The sequence below is a fragment of the Conger conger genome, chromosome 6 (assembly GCF_963514075.1).
Source record: "Conger conger chromosome 6, fConCon1.1, whole genome shotgun sequence".
NCBI classification, from domain to species: domain Eukaryota; kingdom Metazoa; phylum Chordata; class Actinopteri; order Anguilliformes; family Congridae; genus Conger; species Conger conger.
In genome coordinates this window covers 19972688-19995428 of record NC_083765.1, presented here as the reverse complement: position 1 = coordinate 19995428, position 22741 = coordinate 19972688, and the positions used below count along the sequence as shown (strand labels likewise).

The 22741-nt window shown below is 44.3% G+C and overlaps 1 protein-coding gene across 4 annotated transcripts in view; it reads left to right on the top strand.

Annotated features, from left to right (window-relative positions):
- Window positions 1–22741, top strand: part of lingo2b (leucine rich repeat and Ig domain containing 2b) — a 275604-nt gene that overhangs the window by 123611 nt on the left and 129252 nt on the right. Inside the window, exon 1 of one of the 4 annotated variants that reach the window (XM_061245867.1) lies at window positions 15577–15951. The exons of the other annotated variants lie outside the window; for them this stretch is intronic. The gene's annotated coding sequence lies outside the window, so the exon portion shown is untranslated. Of the gene's footprint in view, window positions 1–15576; window positions 15952–22741 lie in introns of those variants that run through there. 4 annotated transcript variants of the gene reach the window in all.

Sequence of the window (22741 nt, the reverse complement as noted above, 5' to 3'; positions counted from 1 at the left end):
TTGTGTACAAGCTATCCCTAATGCCTGTGCAATGGCTCAGATTTTCTCTCTTTTCTAAGCTTCAGAATGGCTTGCTTTTCTCCCAAAGACAGCTTTCTGGTCTTCATGTTGCTTTATCCTTTCTAACACAAATGCAGTCATCACAGGCAACACCCAAGGCTAGTAGACTTTCAGAACTATTTATTGTTTAACCAGTCAATCTAGCAGGACACATCTGGACAACAAGAAACACCTGTCAGTCGCATGTTCCAATACTTTTGCTCACCTAAAAATCGGTGTAACGAATCTATATATAAATACCAGGGGGAAAAAAAGCTGAAATTTGGATCTGTCATCTCATGTACATCTTTTGACCTGAGACTCAACTGTTTTCAGTGTATTGCAAAAACAAAGTAATTGACCTTGCTGTTCCAATACTTTTGGAGGGGACTGCATGTGCATGTGTGCGGTTGTGTGCGTGTGTGTTTGTGCTTGTGTGTGTGTGTGTGTGTGTGTGTGTGTGCATGTGCGTGTGTTTGTGTGTGTGTGTATGTGTGTGTGTTTGCGTGTGTGCGTGTGCGTGTATGTACAGGTACGTGCCTGTCTGTGTGCTTGCACGTGATAGGTTCTAGTAGTTTCTTTCTTTTCTGAAGTTAGTTCCCAGCACTCCATCTGACTTGTTATTTCTCAGCCGCTCTGGAAAAACAAAAAATACATCAAAACACCGGCAAGTTCTTTTCTTATCATCCCGGCACATTCTTAAAATACAAAACAGAGAAAAATCAATTTGTCATAAAAAAATGAAAGCACAGATAATAGCTGGGGACCAGTGATATGGCAGGGAACCAAGGACCATGAATGACCCGGGCAGTAAAATGAAAAAAGGACAAAAGAAGTGTGATGCATTGTGTAGAAAAAGGCCTGCTGCTTGTGCTTTTGTGTTTGTTAACATCTGCAAAGTGTTCAGACTTCACCTGAGGCGCTCTGCACACTGCTGCTGTAGCCCCTGCAGTTTCACATAAACACATTGCACAGTCTGACCCAGGCAGTGTGTTACTCTCAACTACACTGCACAGTGGGTGCCACAAACAGGAAATCTCCCCCGTCATATTTATGTGTGTGTGCGTGCGTATAATTCTATTTCTTGTTTGATCAAATATTAATGTGCTATTAATGTGATTTCATACCATTCTTATTTTTGATTTTATTATGCATTCATATCCTAAAATATGTTCTAAACTGAAGCCTGAAATATTCCATTATTGAGCAGAGAATGATTTAGCAGGGGGAACGCTGAGTGAACGCTGAGGATCTCTATGGTATTACGCGTACGCTCAGCGCTGTCTTCTGAATCCAGAACTACGATAGCGTTACGTCCATCAAAACGGATTTGTTTGGCCGTTGTTGTTGGAGGTGGAGGTTGCAATAATAAAACTAACGCCGCTGTTGCATGAGATAAGCAATATGAATTTCACATTAATTACTCCCCTGTTTGAGGCGCGGTGATGAATAGCCTGCCTTCGGGAGAGGGACAGATCTTTTAAAACAGCCATTCATCATGGTGTCAGCCGGGAGGCCGGTCGGGCCGTGCTGATAGAGAGGAAGGGGCCGGTCCCCCTGTCATCCGCACAGAGACCCTCGCCCAGCCCTCCTCTCAGACACTCTGTCTCAGGGAAAAGTCAATACCTTTTATAATGATTTATGAACGGGGCCGTTTATGAGGATTTTCATTCCATTTCATACATAATCATGTAAAGTGTGATAGAACCGCCAACCATAAGCTAAAGTGAATGTTTAGGATTTTGCGTTGTAAAAAAAATAAATAAATAAGATTTTGTCTAAGCTCCTTAAGCTCTCCATTGAGTTGGAATGTTTTATTTATTTATTTTAAATCTCATAACAGAAAATAAGTGCCGTTATAGAGTTGGGTAAAAGTTTCAGCCTCCAGTCATTTGCAGAATCTGGGACTTGAGACTTGAGTATCTCTTCATCAGGAAGTGTCATCTTTAATTAATGAGGCTTATATAAATCCTGCCTAATGTGGCTGCCGCACTTTTACTGTGATGCATTTTCCCCTGGATGGTGTGGCTGCTGTGCTATTACTGTGGCGCATCTTCCCCTCAATGGTGTGTGGCTGAAGGACTTTTATTGTTGCATATACTCCACTGGATGGTGTGTTTCTGCTGGACTTTTACTGTGCCACATTTTCCCCCTGATTGCGTGTGTCTGTTGGACTTTTACTGTGACGCATTTTTCCCCCGATGGTGTGAGGTTGCTGGACTTTTATTGTGGCACATGTTCCCTTGTATGGTGTGTACCTGCAGGACTTTTACTGCAACAAATTTGTCCCTATGGTATATGGCTGCGGGACTTTTACTGTGCCACATTTTCCCCTCGATGGTGTCTGTCTGCTGAACTTTTATTGGGGCACATTTTCCTCTTGATGATGCAGCACTTAATGATCAGTGCTGTTTCTCAGCTGGGTCACAGTCTGCTTTACTGCAGATTGGTAAGGGAGCCAGGGGTCTGACTCTTTTCAAATAGGGGTTTGTGACGAAAAAGTGTCCCGATTCTCGTCTTCCCACTTAATATAAAACATTGAAGAGCTCTGGGAAATGTTTCACTTAAATTCCCATTTGGTTGTGAGATGGCAGTATGATGAAGTGAAAACTCCCCCAAACAGTCTTAAAATGTTCCAAACAAGTAAAATTCACAGAAATAAAATACCCTTCCAGACACATCACATTCAAACTTCCTGGAAACATCCCCAGATTGTGACATGAAAAGCATCATGTTAGATACTGTATCTGTCAATAAACTCAGTGTTCCAGATGTCAGATTTAGTAAAGATAGCTGACATTCCTGCTGAAATTTAAATGAAAAACACACACAAATGCACAAATTCTTCATAAGTAGAATAACAAAACTGACAAATGTTCTACAACCATTCTTGCAATGTTTCTTATAACTTAAATGTGTGTCGGTGTGTGTGTAGAGGTGAAAACAGGGTGTGCGTGTGTGTGTGTGTGTGTGTGTGTGTGTGTTTGTGGAGGTGAAAGCAGGGTGTGTGTGTGTGTGTGTGCGCGTATGTATGTGTGTGTGTGTATTTATGTGTGTGTATATATGCGTGTATATGTGTGTATATATGTGTGTGAGTGTATGTGTGTGTGTGTGCATGTGTGTGTGTAGGTGTGTTCATCTATGTGCCATATGATCCTACCCTGCTCCTCTGCAGGGAGCGACGTGCCATGCTAACATCTGTCATGTGTTTACTGTTTACCTGGGTCCCCCTGCACCACCTGCTGCGGTGCCCTCCTCACACTGCACCGCTGTGTGTTTCTCTCACCATATTCAACATAATCACTGCCATATCTCACTAAATAACACAGCTTCATTAACACAGGCGGGGCGGGGGGTGGGGCTTTCAAGTTATTTTCCAGTGCTTACATGCGCCATCCATGCAATGATCTGTACTGCAGAGAGCTAGCGCAATATTCTAATGTGGTGTGCTATGGAGAATGAGTGCAATATTCTAATGTGGTGTGCTATGGAGAATGAGTGCAATAGTCTAATGTGGTGTGCTATAGAGAATGAGCGCAATATTCTAATGTGGTGTGCTATGGAGAATGAGTGCAATATTCTAATGTGGTGTGCTATGGAGAATGAGTGCAATATTCTAATGTGGTGTGCTATAGAGAATGAGCACAATATTCTAATGTGGTGTACTATAGAGAATGAGCACAATATTCTAATGTGGTGTACCAGTGAAATGAAGCTGGTGTTCTGTATCCTGTTTCGGATGGTCCTCATCAATGAAATCAAGGATGTCCAGGGTAATGCATTGGTTTCATCTCTATCTAATCTAATTACTATATGGAGCCCAGGGTATAGATGCTGGGCATAAGGATGGTGAATATGCAGGGGTATGGTTTGAAAAGTAACATGGGTTTAAGCCAATGAAAGGCATTGGGACCAGCGTGCCATCAGAGACAGGTTCAGAGCCGACAGCAGCCATAGGAAGCCCTGCTGCCCAGTCACGTTTCAACCAGCTGCATATTCCCAGGAGCCAATTACCAGGGATGAGATGAGGGAGTCCCTTCCCAATCAGTCACGGAAATGTCTGGAACGTCTCGGAGGCGAGCAGACGCGTATGACGTGTGTGTTAGAGATGTGACAAATCATCAGTTTTTGGAAATGGCTACCATCCCATCTTCAAAAGGGCTAACCGTGTAACCGATACTGCTTATGGCCGCAAGAGGTCGTATCTTATTTATAAAAAAATGAAACAAAACTGGACTAGCCTCCTCACAAAAATTGAATAGCATTTTAAAACTTTATTTAAAATCTTAAAATAGTTTCATTTAAATTTCAACATTGTAAGTCAGATAATAGCCTAATAGCCAAATTAAAGATTTACATTGACATTGTGCTCACACACGTCCAGCAGTCTATGGTTAAATCCGTGAAAATATAAAAATTGAATTGTGTCCAGATACCATAGTCAACTGGTTTAATGATTTTATTTTTATGCGAATGGTTTATATACAATTTTTATATTTTTATGTAACAGTAAACTGTGCCAATGCATCTGATTATATACAGCGCGGGGCAATCTTTGAGGTGACCGGATTAATGTTGTCCTTTTAAAGCAGGGGATTTTCACTTTGAATATCCAATGAATATGATAGGCTACTGGTCTAAGGATTGAAATTTTATAATGATCAACAATTCGACTTGATTTTGGAAATAGTTAAACTACACGGTCCTGGAAAATGTAGGGAAGCTAGCTCTGGCCAACATTAGATATATAGCTCAACACAACACTTTGGATAGTGATTGTACTATTAGGACAAGTAAGTTAGACTCAATCAAAAAAAAAAATTGTTGGCTTTAAGAAAATTATGAACAGTGGTTACACATAATTATAGTATTTATTTTTCAACTTATTTTTCCTTAATACTGTTGTGTGCAACATTTGTACAGTGATGTATTCCTTTATTTGTTCATACAGCATAGTTAAGCAAGTAGTTTGCCAGTATTCACTTGTCAACGAATAAACCTTAAGAAACACCATACAATACACCATAAGTGAACCAACAGCTTCAGATTTTAAACACACAAAAATGATTTGTTTACTATAATCCTGCAGCATTCAATTTCCTGTGGTGTTTGCATTCTTAACCCCCTGAAATAGCCAAAGACTGCTTGCTAGGACTAGCCCGACTGAAGTTATTATGAGCCAGAGTTTTTCTTTCAATTGTCCGACAAATTTGTGTGACTTGTCACTGGTGGTGAAAGAACATTTATTTAATTAAACAAATTTCAGCTTCAGAAAAAAATAATCGGTTATCGGTTAGCAACTCAGTTTTGGTTAACCGTTTAAACGTCTAACTGTTCACATCCCTATTGTGTGTGTGTGTGCGTGCGTGTGCGTGTGTGTTTGCACATACAGGGTGTGTGTGTGGTGTGTTTGCACGCATGCAGGGGCTATTTGTGTGTTTTTGTGTGTGTGCGGGCATGCATGCAGGGGCGGTATGTGTGTGTGTGTGTGTGTGTGTGTGTGTGTGTGCAGACAGAAGGCACGCGGTGAACCAAGGGAAGAATTTTAACCAGCAACTTAACAAAATGCTCTGTGGCAATTACACTTAATTGCTCTCTGCTTGTTTCATTATTTAGCTTCATTCAGCGGTGCATGCTGCGCTGTACGTGCGTGAGTCTGCCAGCGCGTTTACAGGCTGCAGTAAGTCACTGCTCCGTCTGTGGCATCCGCCGCTAGGCACACAGCACCAGCTCTCTCAGGGACCATGGCCAGAGTTCAGCACTCACCATTCCAGCTGTAAAGCCAGGGCCCACGCACACATCCCGGGCCCTGTTAAATCTGGGCCTTTTCTCCAAAACATGTGAAGGAGAATAAGGGCCGGTAGGAAGCAATTTTCTGTCTTTGTTCCATTCCAATGGTCTCGTCTCCCTAGACGAACCCAGTGTCAAATTCATGGGTACGAAGAGCTGTTCTTTGATACAAAGAACTTTACGGTGTTCAAAGGAGCAATGGAGATGGAGCAGGATTGAGTTCAGCATTACTTTTCAGAGCACAAGTTAACTCCAGTCCTGGAGGGTCACAGTGCCTGCAGGTTTAACTCCAGTCCTGGAGGGTCACAGTGTCTGCAGGTTTAACTCCAGTCCTGGAGGACTACAGTGTCTGCAGGTTTAACTCCAGTCTTGGAGGGCCACAGTGTCTGCAGGTTTAACTCCAGTCCTGGAGGGTCACAGTGTCTACAGGTTTAACTCCAGTCCTGGAGGGCCACAGTGTCTGCAGGTTTAATTTCAGTCCTGGAGGGCTGCACTGTGTGCTGGTTTAACTTCAGTCCCGGATGTTCTCGGCAACAGTGGTTCATTTAAGCCAATAATTGGCTAAAGAGTCCACACACCTTGTTCTCGAGGCCTTAACTGGCATATGATTGAAAGGGAACCACAAAAACTTGCAAACACTGCGGCCCCCTGGGAATTCAGTGTGACACCCCTGCTTTAGAGTAACATAAGGGTGGTCAGTCATCTGAATAGCTGGCTCTGGGGAACGTGTTTGGCTTAAGGTAACGAAGACAAATCGAGCCGATGACCTTTCTCGGAGACTGATTTGTGTGAACGCGCACCCGCAGAAATAACCAGGGCTCACTATCTCACGGAAGCAGCTTGGCCATTTAAAATGGAGGCTGGTTGGAGAGTGGCGTGTGCCCACGACATGGCTGACATCCAGGCCTCTACTTACAGGAACACAGGTTTCCGTGGTCACGGTGGTGTTCCTCCAACGCAGGGCGCTGACCCAGCTCCTCGTTCCTGCAGGGTGGCTGTCGCTCAGAGAGGCTGCTGAGACATTAGCATTCTGCGGCGTCAGAGCCAAGCAGAGCCCCGAGACCGAGCTCAAAGACTAAGGGCCCTGTCACACACATAAATCCTTCAGTGCTTCTGCGACAGGACTGCTAATTTAGCCTTAACTCAGACACTAATTGCAGCTGTATTACATGCATTATTATGTCCTGTAATAGCATTATGGTATTCTTACCCTATGCACATTGTGAAGGTAGCATGCAGTAGTTGATTTAACAAGCTACTCCTTTAGAGAGCAAATTAAGCCTTAGATATTCATTGCTTCAGTTGGAGAAGACCTGACTACTAGATTTGTAAGAATTGTAGCCAACTGGGTGTGTTTACTAAAACAAAGCAAATTAGTGTTCCAAAACAACATTAATTTAATCTCTCTATCTCTCTCTCACACTCACTCACTCACTCACTCAAATTCATAATGCTTTATTGGCATGACAACATTTGCATTTGTATTGCCAAAGCATGGCAAGGAACATGTGAAGCATACACAGGTGTGACAAATAGGCAACAATAAATTTAACTGCAATAAAAATACAGATGAAATAAAATAATAAAATTCTGTATCTACATCACAAACAGTACAATTCGTAATCAACTATAACACTCACTCACTCACTCATTCTCTTGCTCTCTCTCTCCTTCCCTCTTGCTTTCTCCCTCTCTCTCATTCTGTCTCTCCCTCTCTCACATGAAAGCGAGCAGTGCCCGTGGGGGGATTCGTGAGTGAGGGGGAGCATTCATGGAGCAGGGAGATCAGATTGATTTTAGCTGGAGATTAATGACAGCCAGAGCGATTCATCATCGCTGCCTCGCCTGTTTGTGTGATTACAATCCGCCCCGGCGACAACAGACGCTCTCAGAAGCACAGAGAACAGAGCAGCCATGTTAACAAAAACACAAACAAACAAGCAAAAAAGAGTAGCCCGTGACTACTGAGAACTGCTTTCGCTGATCATCCACAGTAATTTGTTATTTAGCTGATGCTCTTATGCAAAGCAACTTATCGTTGATAAGACTAAGCTGGGGGCAATCCTCCCTGGAGCAATGTGAGGTAAGGGCCATGCTCAAGGGCCCAACGGCTGATGTTATCGTGGCTCCACCAGGGCTTGAACCACCAACCTTCCGGGTCCCAGTCATGTACCTTAGCCTCTAGGCTACAGTGCCACAGACACGTTGTCACCCAAGCATGAATCAGCCTTACGGCGGTAAGTAATTAGGCCTCTGTTTTAGTGGAACTGCAGGACGTGTTTTTGTTTACCTCTCGTGTTTGGCTTCGTCTGACTGGGTTGAGTTTCTGGTGGCTTTCTCAGCCTGTGTTTGAGCTGCAGATCATTTATATTCACTCAGACCTGCGGTGCATTCGCTGAACATAGGAGCTCATATTGGTTGTGTGGATTTCAACAGTTTATTTTATTCTGTGAAAATATGTTTTTTTATGGGCAATATTGGAAACATTTGCAACTTTCTGGACGATAAATATGGATATAAGGCATTTGCATTTCATTCCGTTTGGCTGAAAATATCAGTTTTGCCTTTTCTCAATTTCTTTTTTAAGAAGAAATGACTTTAAACTTAAAGAAACAAACTTTAAAATGCACATTTTCACATAAGCCTGGTCCTGGAGTTTTTAATGCAATGTCCCCTCTGTCTAAAGGAATAATATACATATGAATGTGATCTGGACAAAATAAAAAACAAAGTTTGGGGTTGAGGTGAAAAGGGGTGTGCTGATTAGAAAGCCTTGGTCTTTGGAAAAAGCTAAGACAGGAGATGTGCGATTAAAAAAGGCCTGTTACCATTGTGCATTGAAGGGGGGGGGGGGGTACCTGCCTCTCTCTACACGAATACTGAGTAGTGTTGAGAAACTTAAAAAGAGAAAAAATAGCTATGAAATTAGCTATGCTTGTTAAATCTCTGGCGACTTTGAAAAGTGCTTTAAAATGTTGTTGGCGCATGTCAGACGTTTACACCCCAGACATTCACTGATCTTGGTGCTGCCCTTATTTCCATTGATTGCGGTTATCCCTCTTATTAGAGCTTAATTATCCCCTAATCAGCTGCAGCACTGGAGGAACCCAACATTATCCACTTTAGAGATGGACACAGAGGCAGTCGTGGCAAGAGTAGTGGTAGTGGTAGTAGTATTACTAGCAGGAGTAGCAGTAGTAGTGGTTAGGATTAGGGTTAGGCTCATGATTATGATCAGAGTTAGGGTTATGATTAGTGTTAGGATTAGGGTTATGGTTATGATAGGGTTTGGGTCATACACAGCCCCTGGGAATCCCCACATACCATTCCTGAAGCATGATATGTGAGTGGTGAGGGCCACAGATTAAACATTGGTCATCTCCCTCCTCTCCTTCCAGAGAGGCCTTTAAGTGCCATTAACCTTCCCTGCCCCCCCAAACCACCTGTAATGGACAGACCCCTCAGCTGGGGTAGTGGTGCATGCCCAGAATTGTTCACTCCATCACACTTGTACATCCTACTCTGCGATGCTGTGAGGCTTCATATTGATTGTGAAGTGCCTGTGGTCAGCTATGTCTGTGACCCCACCCCTTCCACTTCCTGTGTGTCTCTGTGGGTGTAACTGCGGTTAGGAGGAAGGGGGTGTGCTAGCCGCCATTATTTCTAAGTGACTTACTGTTGAGTCCCATACTTCCATTCACACATCTTTCTAAACATCTTTTTTATCCACACGTTTTCCCCACTCCCCAATGCCCCACTACACACACACTCACACGCATGCACACAGACACACACACTCACACACACACACACACACGCACACATGCACGCACACACACACGCACACACACACTCTCTCGCACACACAAACACACACACTCATACACACACATACACACACAAACACACACACTCACACACACGCACATACGCATGCACACACACTCTCTCTCTCAATCACACACGTACACACGCACACACACACTCTCTCACACACACGCAAACACACACACTCTCACACACACGCAAACACACACACTCTCACACACACGCAAACACACGCACACACACACACGCACACATGCACACACACACACACACACACACGCAAACACACACACTCTCACACACACGCAAACACACACACTCTCACACACACACGCACACACACACACACACACACGCACACATGCACACACACACACGCACACAAACACTCTCCCACACACACGCAAACACACACACTCTCACACACACATCCTGGGGGGTATTATTGACAGTCGTGCCACACACTGCAGTCACACAGCCCAGACTCCATTCCAGAATGCAGGGCGTGTCCCTGCACCAATTACCAGCACGTTACTTGGGCCCCCAACTGAGAACAACCACATCTCTCTCTCCCTTTTTCTCTCCGTCTCTCTCTTTCTCTTCCTCTCTCTGTTTTCATCCGGATTGTTTTGTTTGTCTCAGTCACGGTTAACTGTTTAATTAGTGATCTTACTGCAGGCCGGCTGTGCAGAAATCCTGCCAATGAGCTTCTATCAGTCCCTTTAATTTATGCACTAGTGAGCTTAGTTAATTATGGCTAGAGTACAGCTGAATGACGGCAATCTGAGCTGCCCGTAGTCCGTGTGAATCACACACCAGCGTCCACTAGGGCTGCGTGATATATCGTATATTTATCGTCTTCCAGATATGAACATCTGAGATAAACACATTGCAAAAGACCGCTTGAACTGCGATGAATAGTATTTATTGAAATTTATGTTCTGTTCAATTGATAGGCTGTTCATGTGCAGTTTGTTCAATAAAAGTATGTTGGAAATAATTTATTACATTTTACAGTGGGTATACAGGCTATTCATTGTCTGGGGCATATGTCAGCAGTGTACCTAAAGCAGAATTAGAACTGCGCACACTTCAATATTTGTTTATTTATTGCAAGTCATATCGCCACTGCAATATTCAACAACGTTATCGCATATCACATATTGTCCTCATATCGTGCAGGCCTTGCGTCCACCATCTTGGGGCTCTGCTTGGGGGTTTGTGTTTTTCTCCAATCAGAAGAGCTCACTCTGAACACTTGGAGTCATTTTCCTGCGAGTTGGTTTTGCCTGTTTCATCCAGGTCATTAAAGTTGTGATTCAGTGAGCCTTCTGAACAGAGGAGCGTGTGATTCAGTGAGTCTTCTGAACAGAGGAGTATGTGATTCAGTGAGTCTTCTGAACAGAGGAGTGTGTGATTAAGTGAGTCTTCTGAACAGAGGAGCGTGTGATTCAGTGAGTCTTCTGAACAGAGGAGCATGTGATTCAGTGAGTCTTCTGAACAGACAAGCGTGTGATTCAGTGAGTCTTCTGAACAGAGGAGCGTGTGATTCAGTGAGTCTTCTGAACAGAGGAGTGTGTGATTCAGTGAGTCTTCTGAACAGAGGAGCGTGTGATTCAGAGTGTGGAAACAGATGGGCTGTCGGACTGTGTGTTCTGCCCCTGGAGTTGAGTGACAGAAATAGCCATGTGTATGCCACGCTACACTCTCTCTGCCAGAGCACACTGCAGCCAGTTACAACTCCACACTCCTGCCTCCTGAGTCTGGAAGGATGCCAACGGCCCTGCTAGGGCAGTGTAGCCCACCACAGTGTGTGCTTGGAGTTGAGCAACAACACTCGGTCTTACTCATAACTATTTCACAGTGTTACATCACTGCATAATTACAACTTGTGATCAAAATTTAAGCTCCTTCTGTTCCTATTAAATAAATTTGGCTGCAAAAATCAAATGCCTTGTATCCCAGAGGATATGGCAATGATTTACCATAGAAGTCATACCATACTATAGATCCCAGTCGATACCATAGAACACAAAATTAACAGAGACAGGAGTCAGGGGAGTCTGGAGAAAACCTGCAGATATCTGCACTATACCCCTAATACCTCTAATACCCCACCTTTAATACACCACCTCTAATATCCCAGCTTTAATACCCCACCTTGAAATACCCCATCTCTAATACCCTAGCTCTAATACCCCATCTCCAATAACCTAGCTCTAATACCCCACCTCTAATATTCCACCTGTCATACCCCAGTTCTAGTACCCTGGGGTATTATACAAACCCTAAACCTGGGGGCTGTCTCTTCACCTTTACCACAGTGACTCGCAGGGAGGGGAGGGCCCTCTTCACTTCGACCCTGCTGTTTCTCATGATGAAGCGCAGGCTGAGTTATTCCGCTGGCCTACGGGCCTACAGCGCTTCCTGCTTTTCATGTTGATGTTATGAATATAATACATTAAGAATTAAACACATTATGAGTACATTTTAATAATTAGAATCCACGCACTTATTGTGTAACCTGCAGGTTTCCCCTCTCAGTGTGAGTTACCATCGTCTCTTCTCAAGTCTAAACAATCAGCCCATTGTGCTGTGTTAAAAACATCTGAATTAATATAATCTAATTACTACAAGAGAAGCTTCAAAGCATGCAGATTGACTTTCCCAGAAATGTGATAACACTTTAAGACGTATGTTCTATTCAACAAAACAATACAAATAAAACACACTGTTTAGGGTATGAGCAAGCAATTAGAAAAGTAAATATCATTTATCACTTCACAGGTCTCTGAAGTGGGAGCTTTGTTTAATAATTAGTGAATTTATTCACTGTCAGTTTACATTTAGTTCGGTCATGGATTGACATTGATGTGTGAAAGCTTGTAAAGCAATACAAACTGTTACACATCAACTCTCTGAAGTGCCAGAATTAGTGACAACTGACAGATAGTCTCACCATCCACAATGGAACCTTTTTTTTATCCAAGGAAACCCTTTTTAGTCAGTGTTCCTTTTTTTTGCCATCGAAACCTCTTTTAACCAATTAAACCCTTTGAGTCAAAGAACCCCGTTTTAATCAACGGGACCCTTTTTATCCAATTGAACGATCTTTAGCCAATGAAACCCTTTTTAGCCAATGAAAAATGGGCAGGCAAACACCTGAGCTCAAACGCCTTACTGCTTTGATATATTAGCTGGCTGAAACAATCATATTTCATTTCAGGATGGTGAGTTTATGATATGTAATGAGCTTTTGGAAACATAACAGTGTTTTTATACTTGGACATGTAAATTATTATTTTCATTTTTTTTGGTGAGGTTTATTATCCTCTCAGTTTTATTCATTTTGTGTATTATGTAAATTAAATAACATATCAGTTAATTAGAAGACATCTGCAACTATTATTATGAATAAACAACATACCGACATATCCCATGTTGTGCTATTAGGAAAATGAGCTGCACAGGAAATATCTCTTCTTCAGTTGGTATGAGGACTAAATGTTCTTTTGTGTAACGCGGAGATGGGGGGACTCAGATTTCAACTAAGATCCGGAAAAATTGGTCAAACTAATGTGCAGCTGTTCTGTGTTATTGGACTGAATGCAGTACCATGAAAACATAATTTAATACGGCCTATAACCAAGAGAAAATGGCTGGGTATTGGGTGACTTGGGAAAATATGCACCAGACCTTTTTGATGTTAATTCACAGTTAATTAAAAAAGTGAGCAAAAACATCAAAATGTCAGCGCTGAAAAATGGCTCCGTAATCATATATAAATCTATAAAAAATTGGCAAATCATAAATATCAATATGCCTGCTCTAATTTGATATTTTCCCATTAGTTTTTTGCTCCTAGGCTTCTGTCAGACTAGCATATTCGCTTCTGATGTTTTGGAGAATTGGTGTGAATAGTGTGAATTTGAATGCTGGTTCAGCTGTAAATAACTGTAAAAGTGGAGTTTGGAACTACACAAGTTCCATTTGCATGCCGTTGGGGCTAAATATTATTCAGGGAAGTTTGCTGGAAGTATTCATTTCCAGCTATAATTCACAACATTGTTGCTCCATTTTTTCATTTGTTTATAGATGAAGGGATGGGCTTCACTGTGCCGGTATGAGACAGTCTCAGGGTATGCTTTGTCGCGAGATCTCTCAGTAAAACAGAGAGACTGTAGTATGCAAGCTTAAAAATCTAATCTCACTGTCTGCATTAATCCTGGTGTAGCTTTTCATGCAGGAGTAACCGAAGCTTCATCATGGCCTGGATTTTATCTGGGTAACACACACCTTTGCCTGAGCTGCTGCCCTGTCTCCCTCTTCCCATGTTGCCATGGTTCCCACACACATCCCACACAGGCAGACAGACAGACAGGCAGAGAGACAAGCAGACAGACAGGCTGGCACAGAGACAGATAGACAGACAGGCAGATCGACAGATCGGCAGACGGGAAGGCATATAGACAGGCAGACACACAGACAGACAGACAGACAGGCCAACAGTCTTACAGAAAAACAAAATAAAATGAAACCCCAGATTCAGGTGCTTTGCTGTCTCATACCACTGTGTGGGCACAACACAATATATATTTCTCAACAAGCCAAAGACTGTGCAGCTTTTAACATTTGTTTGGACAGTGCTGACCAATTACCACATGGGTGAATGCACTGCAGTCAAAGATCAGGCAGCTTTTCCAATCTTTAAACTTATTAATAAAATACAAAGTGTAGCTTACTTTTGAACAAAACCAATGCTTATTTTGAGCAACACATTCAAATTTTTTGATTCAATCTACATAATATCACATATTTTACAGATATAAGGGGAAATGTGAATGTAAGGAGAGAATGTGTATTCATTTACATTTCTGCATTTACATTTTTGTTCAAGCCCCATGTTTTTGCTTTTGGAATAAAGCTGAGAATCTCAAAGTGAATTATGCAGTAGACTTCTCTCCCTACAATCGGTCTGTTGGCAAAGCGCCTTTTCAAGTTATTTTGGGAAACTACAGTTATTCCGTGGTAGCAGGGAGTCAGATGCTAGGTTCTGTAGAACACTCTTCTCCCTGCTAATACAGGAATGTTTAACATCACATGGATAATCCACTCTGATTGGCCAACCAGGCGTCATGGATTTCACTTCTAATCACACTGCGTAGGCACATAAATGTTGACAGGTAGCTGTATTCACGTCAGTAGTTATTTCCTCTAATTAAAGTATTCAGGAAACAAATCGTTTCGTCAGCCACTCACAATTTATTTGGTATGGAATTATGGATAGTAAAGTGAACCTGATTACTGCGCAGATGAACTCTGTGTTAACAGCGGTAGAAAGAGTGGAGATGGAAAGGCACAGAGATATGTGAAGCACAGTGGTGTTTATATCTGAGCTGAGTGTGCAGAGGAGCGTGGAGCCTTCATCAGGGTGTGTGGTTTATAGCGGAGCGAGCAGTAGGGAGAGGAAGGTGCTGCTGAAATGGGCTGGGTGTAAGGGGTCAGGGCCGCGGATAGATGAGCCGTTTCCCTCTCCCCTCTTACTGCCGAACGCAGGACCGCGTCACTCTCTCCCGCCCCGGGGTGTCACAGCGGAACGCTCTGAGCGCGCTCGCGTTTTCCCGGCCGAGCGAGGGGCCTGCACCTGGAGAGAGAGAGAGAGAGAGAGACAGAGAGAGAGATATAGGGAAAGAGAGAGAGAGAGAGAGACAGAGAGAGATAGGGAAAGAGAGAGAGAGAGGGAAAGAGAGAGAGAGATAGGGAGAGAGAGAGAGGGGGAAAGAGAGAGAGAGAGAGAGCTGAGTTACAGGGCGATCGAGGAGATAAGCCGCCGCTAACATTCATCAGCCACCGGAGGTTTCAGCGCACAGCCTGCTGCCCTGCCTGGTCCGTGGCTCTGTGGAGGGAGGAGATGCGCTTATCCTCTCCCTTACTCCCTCTCCTCCTCCTGTGTTCGTCACGCGGGGTCGGTGAGCCGCCGTGTCAGGTCTGCGTTGGCGTGTAATCGTCTGGAGCGGGCTGATGGAGTGATGAACGCGATTTTCCTCCGATCCCGGACACTCCCATCCATCCGGGGGCTCCGTTAGCACGTTAGCGGGATTGATTTTGCCTGTTTACCGCACGTCCTCGCACACCTGCTTCCAATCCCAGCGCGATCCGGAGGCGATATTTATGCTCGTGAGCCGCGGACGACCTTGACAACATGTGCGAGAGGATGGGGTGTATCTGCAGGAGCGCTTCTCAGGTGCCTGTACCACAGAATAAGAACCCAGGAAACACTCTGCTCGGAATCAGGTCAGAGATTTACCGGTCTTTGTTTCTTGTTTGTGAAATGATATGTGTTTCATTTTCAAATCCATATCAACTTTTATTCGCCTCCAGACACCACAGATTAATTTTGAGTTCCACGTAGACCCTGTAATGTGCAGGTGTTGTAGCACGCTGGATTGTACATTATTCAGGCAGTTGATTGTGAATTGTGTTGGAATTTACAAAAAAGAAAGGTGCTTTGAAGAATAGTATGTTTTGTGAGTGTAGGATATGGATCTCTCTCTCCAGGTGAGCTTTTGCCCCCTGGGTCTGTTAAACTGCTCACACACGCTTGATACATTTGGCAGGTTTGGCACGTTTTGTGCCTTTAATAGTGCGCACACAGCGCTGTATTTCAGAATGGAGGATTTAGGGATCGGTTTTCATCTTGGCAGGTAATCTGAGCCTGAGACTCGGGTAATCCAAAGCTCAGGACCTCTGCCCTGACAGCTCCCAGTTTTTAATACGTACCCAACACATTACTACCCCAAACCCCTCACTCTCTCAGCCCTGCTACCGCACAACACATCTTTCAGCTTTTTAATATGTACCCAACACATTAATAAGCCAAACCCCTCACTCTCTCAGCCCTGCTACCACACAACACATCTTTCAGCTTTTTAATACGTACCCAACACATTACTACCCCAAACCCCTCACTCTCTCAGCCCTGCTACCACACAATACATCCCATTAAGAATCTCTCCTCTCTACCAATCATTGCAGAGGGAGCAGAGAGGATGCTGGGATATGTGCATCAGCCACTGGCCAGCCTGTTGTCATGTCGTCACAGCACAACATGCTGCTACGACCTTATAAAGCAGCTAGAGCAGTCCTGGTTCTGTGGGTCGGGGAGCGGGGTGGATGGGGGAGGCAGTCACCCCTCCAGGGAAGGTCACAGGGTGAGCAAGGCCCTCGGGATATTGGCTGAAAAAAACAAAAAAAACATCCAGTGAGCAGCAGTTCTGTGGGCACCTTGTTAATGAGAGAGGTCAGAGGAGAAGGGCCAGACTGGTCAAAGCTGACAGGAAGGTGACAGTTATGCAAATACGCAGACATTACAACGGTGGTATGCAGAAGAGCATCCCTGAACACACTACGCGTCAAGCCTCTAAGTGGATAGGCTACAGCAGCAGAAGACCAATAAGTCCAAAACATAAGTCTAATAAATACCTAATAAAGTGCTCACTGAGTGTATACTATATACTTTATTTACTATTTACGCCCTACATGCTGTGTATACTATAGGAGAGAGACTATTTAAGCCCTACATGCTGTGTATACTATAGGGCAGAGGCTATTTACACCCTACAGGCTGTGTATTCCAAAGGTGAGAGAGTGACTATTTGCACCCTGCAGGCTGTGTGTGTTATAGTAGAGTGACTATTTGCACCCTGCTGGCTGTGTGTGCTATATGAGAGAGAGTGACTATTTGCCCCCTGCAGGCTGTGTGTGTTATAGGAGAGAGAGTGACTATTTGCACCCTGCAGGTTGTGTGTGCTATATGAGAGAGAGTGACTATTTGCACCCTGCTGGCTGTGTGGGGAATAGCACTGAGAGTGACTATTTTCCCCCTGCAGGCTGTGTCTGCTATAGGAGAGTGACTATTTGCACCCTGCTGGCTGTGTGTGCTATAGGAGATCACAGCAGTCAGTGGAGCAGTAGTCGTATCTCTCATCAGTGGAAACTCATGGCTGACTGCTTGTGATGAGCCTGTTATGAAAGGAGCATTAAAGTATCACGGTTCGTTACAGAGCGATGCCCAGCCTGCCTGTCCACTGTACACACTCCACCATTTATTCCTCCTCTCAGCACTATGAAATTAAAAATCTGCGCGTCTACTGTTGTCAGTGGCAACACCAATTGTGTGTGCGCTGGGATATCAATCCCCTGAGAATGATCAAATTTGCATGAGGGCTAACTTTCAACTCGAAGCAGAAACCTTAGCTCACTTCCCAAACTGAAGGACACTCTTAATTAGGAGAAGGAAAGGCAAAGCGTGTGAAGGAGGTTTTAATAAAGCTGTAGGACAGATGAGGGGAGACTACAGGGACTGGCAGTGATGGGAACATACGGGAGAGGAGCGGACCGTCAGCGCCTCCCACCCGGAATACTGAGTAACTCATGCATGAGAGGGAAAGTTCTGGGAAAGTTATGGCCCCGAAGCCACATCAAGCAAGAGTTCTGCAGCCCAAGGGCCCCAGAATAAAAACAACTGAGAGAGCACACTGGGCCCCCAGGATGCAGCGAGCTGAGAGCCCTGAAGTCTTATCTCCAGTCCTCTTTTAACTGTGAGATAACATTAAACGTGTTAGACAGGCGGCTAACACAAGGGTCTGAGAAACAGTGGGAATACCCCTGTGAGAGAGATAGAGAGGGAAGCTCTCTCTCTCTCTCTCTCTCTCTCTCTCTCACACACACACACACACACACACGCACACACATTTCATGCCCCCTCTGTCTGGAATGACAAACAAATAGAGCAATCACGTCTAGTTCAGCTGAGTGCTTTCTTCTCATTATTTTCATTAAAATATGTACAGTATTATCTTCTTTCTTCAAACTGTCATGTCTGACAATGGCATATTCATACAGTGCAACATGTTTGTGAGGCACTGAATCAGTACGAACTAGACAAGCTAAAAATATAAACAGCATTTAATTACATTAGCGTGTAGCTGCTCTGTCTACCAATGATGGGGAATTAAACCGGCCTTTAGGCCTCATTTCACAAAACGCCTTCCCTCCAACAGATATGATCTTATTTGCAGTAGCTTCAATACAGTTACGACAGTTAAAATCAAAATCTTCTCAAAGCGTACTGTCATGGGCACACACTTGCCAAAATATCATGAATAACTTAAGGGGCTGAGCAGATTCCAGCTCTTAAAGTGGATGTCTCTCCCTCAACACCCCGATTTTCTCCCTGAGCCTGGTACAGCCGCTCTTTCATTTCCACAGCAGTGAGAGGATCTCTCCAGTGAAAACGCCGTCCTCAGCCGCCATTAGCAGTACCTCCGCCTGCCATGTTAGGGAAATGCTGCAATGTAGGCTGCAATGGTCCAGTAATATATTCCATTCAATTCAGTAGACTTTATTCGTCCCCAAGGGGTAATTATTTGCTGGGCGTATCGTCAATCAACATCAAACGCAGACGGGCGATAGTATACACAATGGCCTGTTGTGTTTGTGTTTTAACCTCTTACTACGGAAACGCAAATAACTCACCTGAGTCTATCGGAGGGTTTTTCATGTGTCAAATCAATGACTATTCAACGCCTGGTAATCTGTGTACAGTATTTTAATAATGAGCATATTAATTTCACCTCCTGGCTTCAGGACTGCTCTTGAAATGAAATTACTCTGGGTGTCAGCGCGAGCCTGACTCGATAGATTAAAAGTATAAATAATAAAAATGACATTTCTCTTCACTTGATATTGCTCTTTCTCTAATGTATGCCTGTATTTGTTTTTGGCTTAATGGGTTTTCTAGACCTAAGTGGGCTCGCCTGCCCTTGCTATATGCACTTCTCCAGGAATGATTTCTCCAGGAAAGATCATCTAAAGGTCTGTACTTTAATGTCAAGCTGCTACTGTTGAAGCAGCTCCCCTCAGACACAGACTCTGAGTACGGATTCGGTCGGCGGGCTAAGACTGCTCAGGACAGATTTAATGTGACGTGCATGGCCTGTTTTATTTGTATTACTGATTTTCTCATAGCTGATCGATGCGGTGAACTCTGAAAGCACAGATTATTAAAAGGAATCCAATTGACACAGCAGGGTGGACTGTCAATCAAGCCAAACACATTGGTTGTCGCTAATAGCAGCCAATAGCTATTGCTCATACTAATACCCATAAGGCTAATATTAAGACCGCCATCTAAAAGGCTAATGCTCACATTTCCCTGTGTAAGTCTTATGCTGTAACGATCACATTCACACCTCCATCTGCAAAGCTATCACTGTAAGGCTAACACAACTCCATCTGGAAGGCTAAGACCGCAGGGCTAACACTCACGCCTTCATCTCTAAGGCTAATGCTGTGAGGCTAACACTTACGCTCCCATCTGTAAGGCTAACCCTGCAAGGCTAACACTCATACCTCCATCTGCAAATCTAACACTGTAAGGCTAACACATCCCCACCTCTTAGGCTAACCCTTACCCATCCATATGTAAGGCCTGACACAGTGTCCAGCAGGCAGGCAGGCTGTGGGGCTGGGTCCTGCCCTGTGTTTGAGCAGAGAGGCAGATGGGCTGCGTATAATACAGCGGGGTAAATGGAGGGCCCTCAGGTCCTGATTCAGCACATTCACGGGAAAGACAGAGCGCTCACATTCCAGTGTCCTTGCTCCGGACAGATCCCGTCTGTCAGACGACTCTCTCCCCCTCCCTCCTGCTCCGGTGTATTTTTAGCGCAAGTGATTGAGACTCCATTGCGGGTAACAGCGGCTAATAAAATGTATACGTATTGCTGTATATCAGTTCTTACCCCCCAGGGGGCCAGTGTGGCGGTGACAGTAAACGGTGGATAATATGTTTCCCTGTGTTATGATGAAGAGTGTTTTTTGCTGTTATACTCCCGTTATATTGATATTGAAAAGCTGCGCGCGCCATTATGAATTCCATTTCCCTTCCTCATATTTCCTCATACTGTGCATTCTGGTATTCCGCCCATCTCCTTTCTCCCTGTGCAGAGGCCTTCTTCACAAGCTCTCAGCGTGAAACCAAACTGCTCTCCATGGCTCTGATTGGTCCATTCCCTTGGCTGCCAGCCTGGAGATTGCTCTCCAAGGCCCTGATTAGTCCATATACCCATGGTTGCCAGACTGGAGATTTTTCTCCATGGCTCTGATTGGTCCATATACCCATGGCTGCCAGACTGGATGTTTTTGTTTATAAAAAAAATAAATAACATAATGTTTCATTTGCATTGTGTATGGGGGAAAATTTGAGGAATCATTTTGGGGGGTTAAATATAGCAATGCAAATGTGTCTGCATTATGGTTGGATCAAATCTGGGTTGGGCGGGTGGGGCTCTTTCATGCTCGTCAGCATCATTCCCTTCCACACAGGCTGAACATGTGTAATTTAGCGTGGTCTGCATGTGCCCTTAATGCGCCTAACTGACAGCAAACGGGCGTGAGATAATGAGCACTGGGGGGAGGGGATGTGTGTGTTGGTGGGGGGAGAGGGAGGGGGGTCTATAAACCCCCAGCCCGCCCGGCGACTCCAGCAAAGCAGAAACGCTGAGCATAATTGGCTCTGTTCATCCCGTCACAACAGTCTTAATTGAATGACGGATCTGATGAAAGAGATCCCGTAAAAAAAGAGGAATATAATAAATAAACACCAAGCCGGGAGAACATGAGCGCAGTGAGACTGACAGAGGAAGTTCGGCGGAGAGAACACGATTGGGCACGGGGAGAGGGGTGAACAGATCGGAGGTGCCTGTGCTTCCAGAGACATTGCCCTCCGCTCCATCTCGCTCTACCTGCCTCCATCTCCCACCTGCGAGACAAAGCACACACACATACAGGAGAAGCCCCGGTGGCTGAGGTTCCATTCCACACGTGCTCACTCTGTAGGTGCAACTCTACAATACAGATAATCAGGTATTCATCCTGTATAATCAGCCAACGAGTGCTCTCAGAGCAGACCCAACTGTAGATTGTGATTAGAAGTTGATTGGTGCATTTGTTCTTCTGAAAATGGCTCCCAAGAGAGTGGCGCTTTCCAGCGCTCAGCGTTTTTTCCACCGTTGGAGCGGGTCGTCCTGCTCTGGTGTGTCCTTCGCCACGAAAGCAGAGCCGTGTTCAGGAGCCATTAATGGGCTGAGTGTCAACAGAACCACCTACACACTGCTCAACGCTCCGAGCGTCTGCTGTAGTCTTTCCAGCAAATCCAGGTCTCCATGTTTCCACAACTTGGTCTCAATCAGTTTATTTTCTTTTGGATAACATGGGTTTATTCTCTCTGCTTTTTGTAAATGAGCCTAAAATGGGGATTGCCCAAGCTGAGCTGGACTGGTGTTGGTACAACATGTCCGTGGCACTTTGTGCTGGCTGATTTTCCTCTCGGTCTGTGATGGCAGTTGCACCGCCTCCCAGTTGAGTAATGGCCTTTGTTTCAGGAGCGCTCATGCATGATTAATTTCACTCTTTCCACGTTCCTGAAGGCCGGCCATTTGCTTGTATCATCAGCAGGCCATAGCCTGCTACAAGAGCCTTTATCTGTGTTCGAAACCGCACAATTAGCATACTACTCGTACTACATTTAAATGAAAATGAGCCTGAAATGTAGTACGAGTACAATGCTAGTATGCGGCTTTGAACGCATGCCTTTAACTGGGTTCTGTGACATCATCGGCATGAATCTACATCATCCCATTTAGTTTCATCCATTTAGTTTGCTTTGTGTATCGGTATTTTTAGTTGGCTAGGTAAGCAGTGTTTGGATAGTTAACTTTGCTCTGTTTGTTTGTTTCTTTGTTCTCAAAAAAAAAAAAAAAAGGGCCCTTGTGCTTATCTTTGTTGTACAGGTAGGAGTTGAAATTGTACTTCCCTCTAGGGTCTTTCAGCGAACTTATCCCTGGTTATGGGTATGCACTTTGTTGTACGTCGCTCTGGATAAGAGCGTCTGCCAAATGCCAATAATGTAATGTAATGTAATATATCAATAGTGGACCTAAGCCTTTCCATTTCATTCATGACATCATCAGCAGTGGCCTGGGCGACAGCATAGGTCACTGCTCACTCGAGTGACGACAGCAAG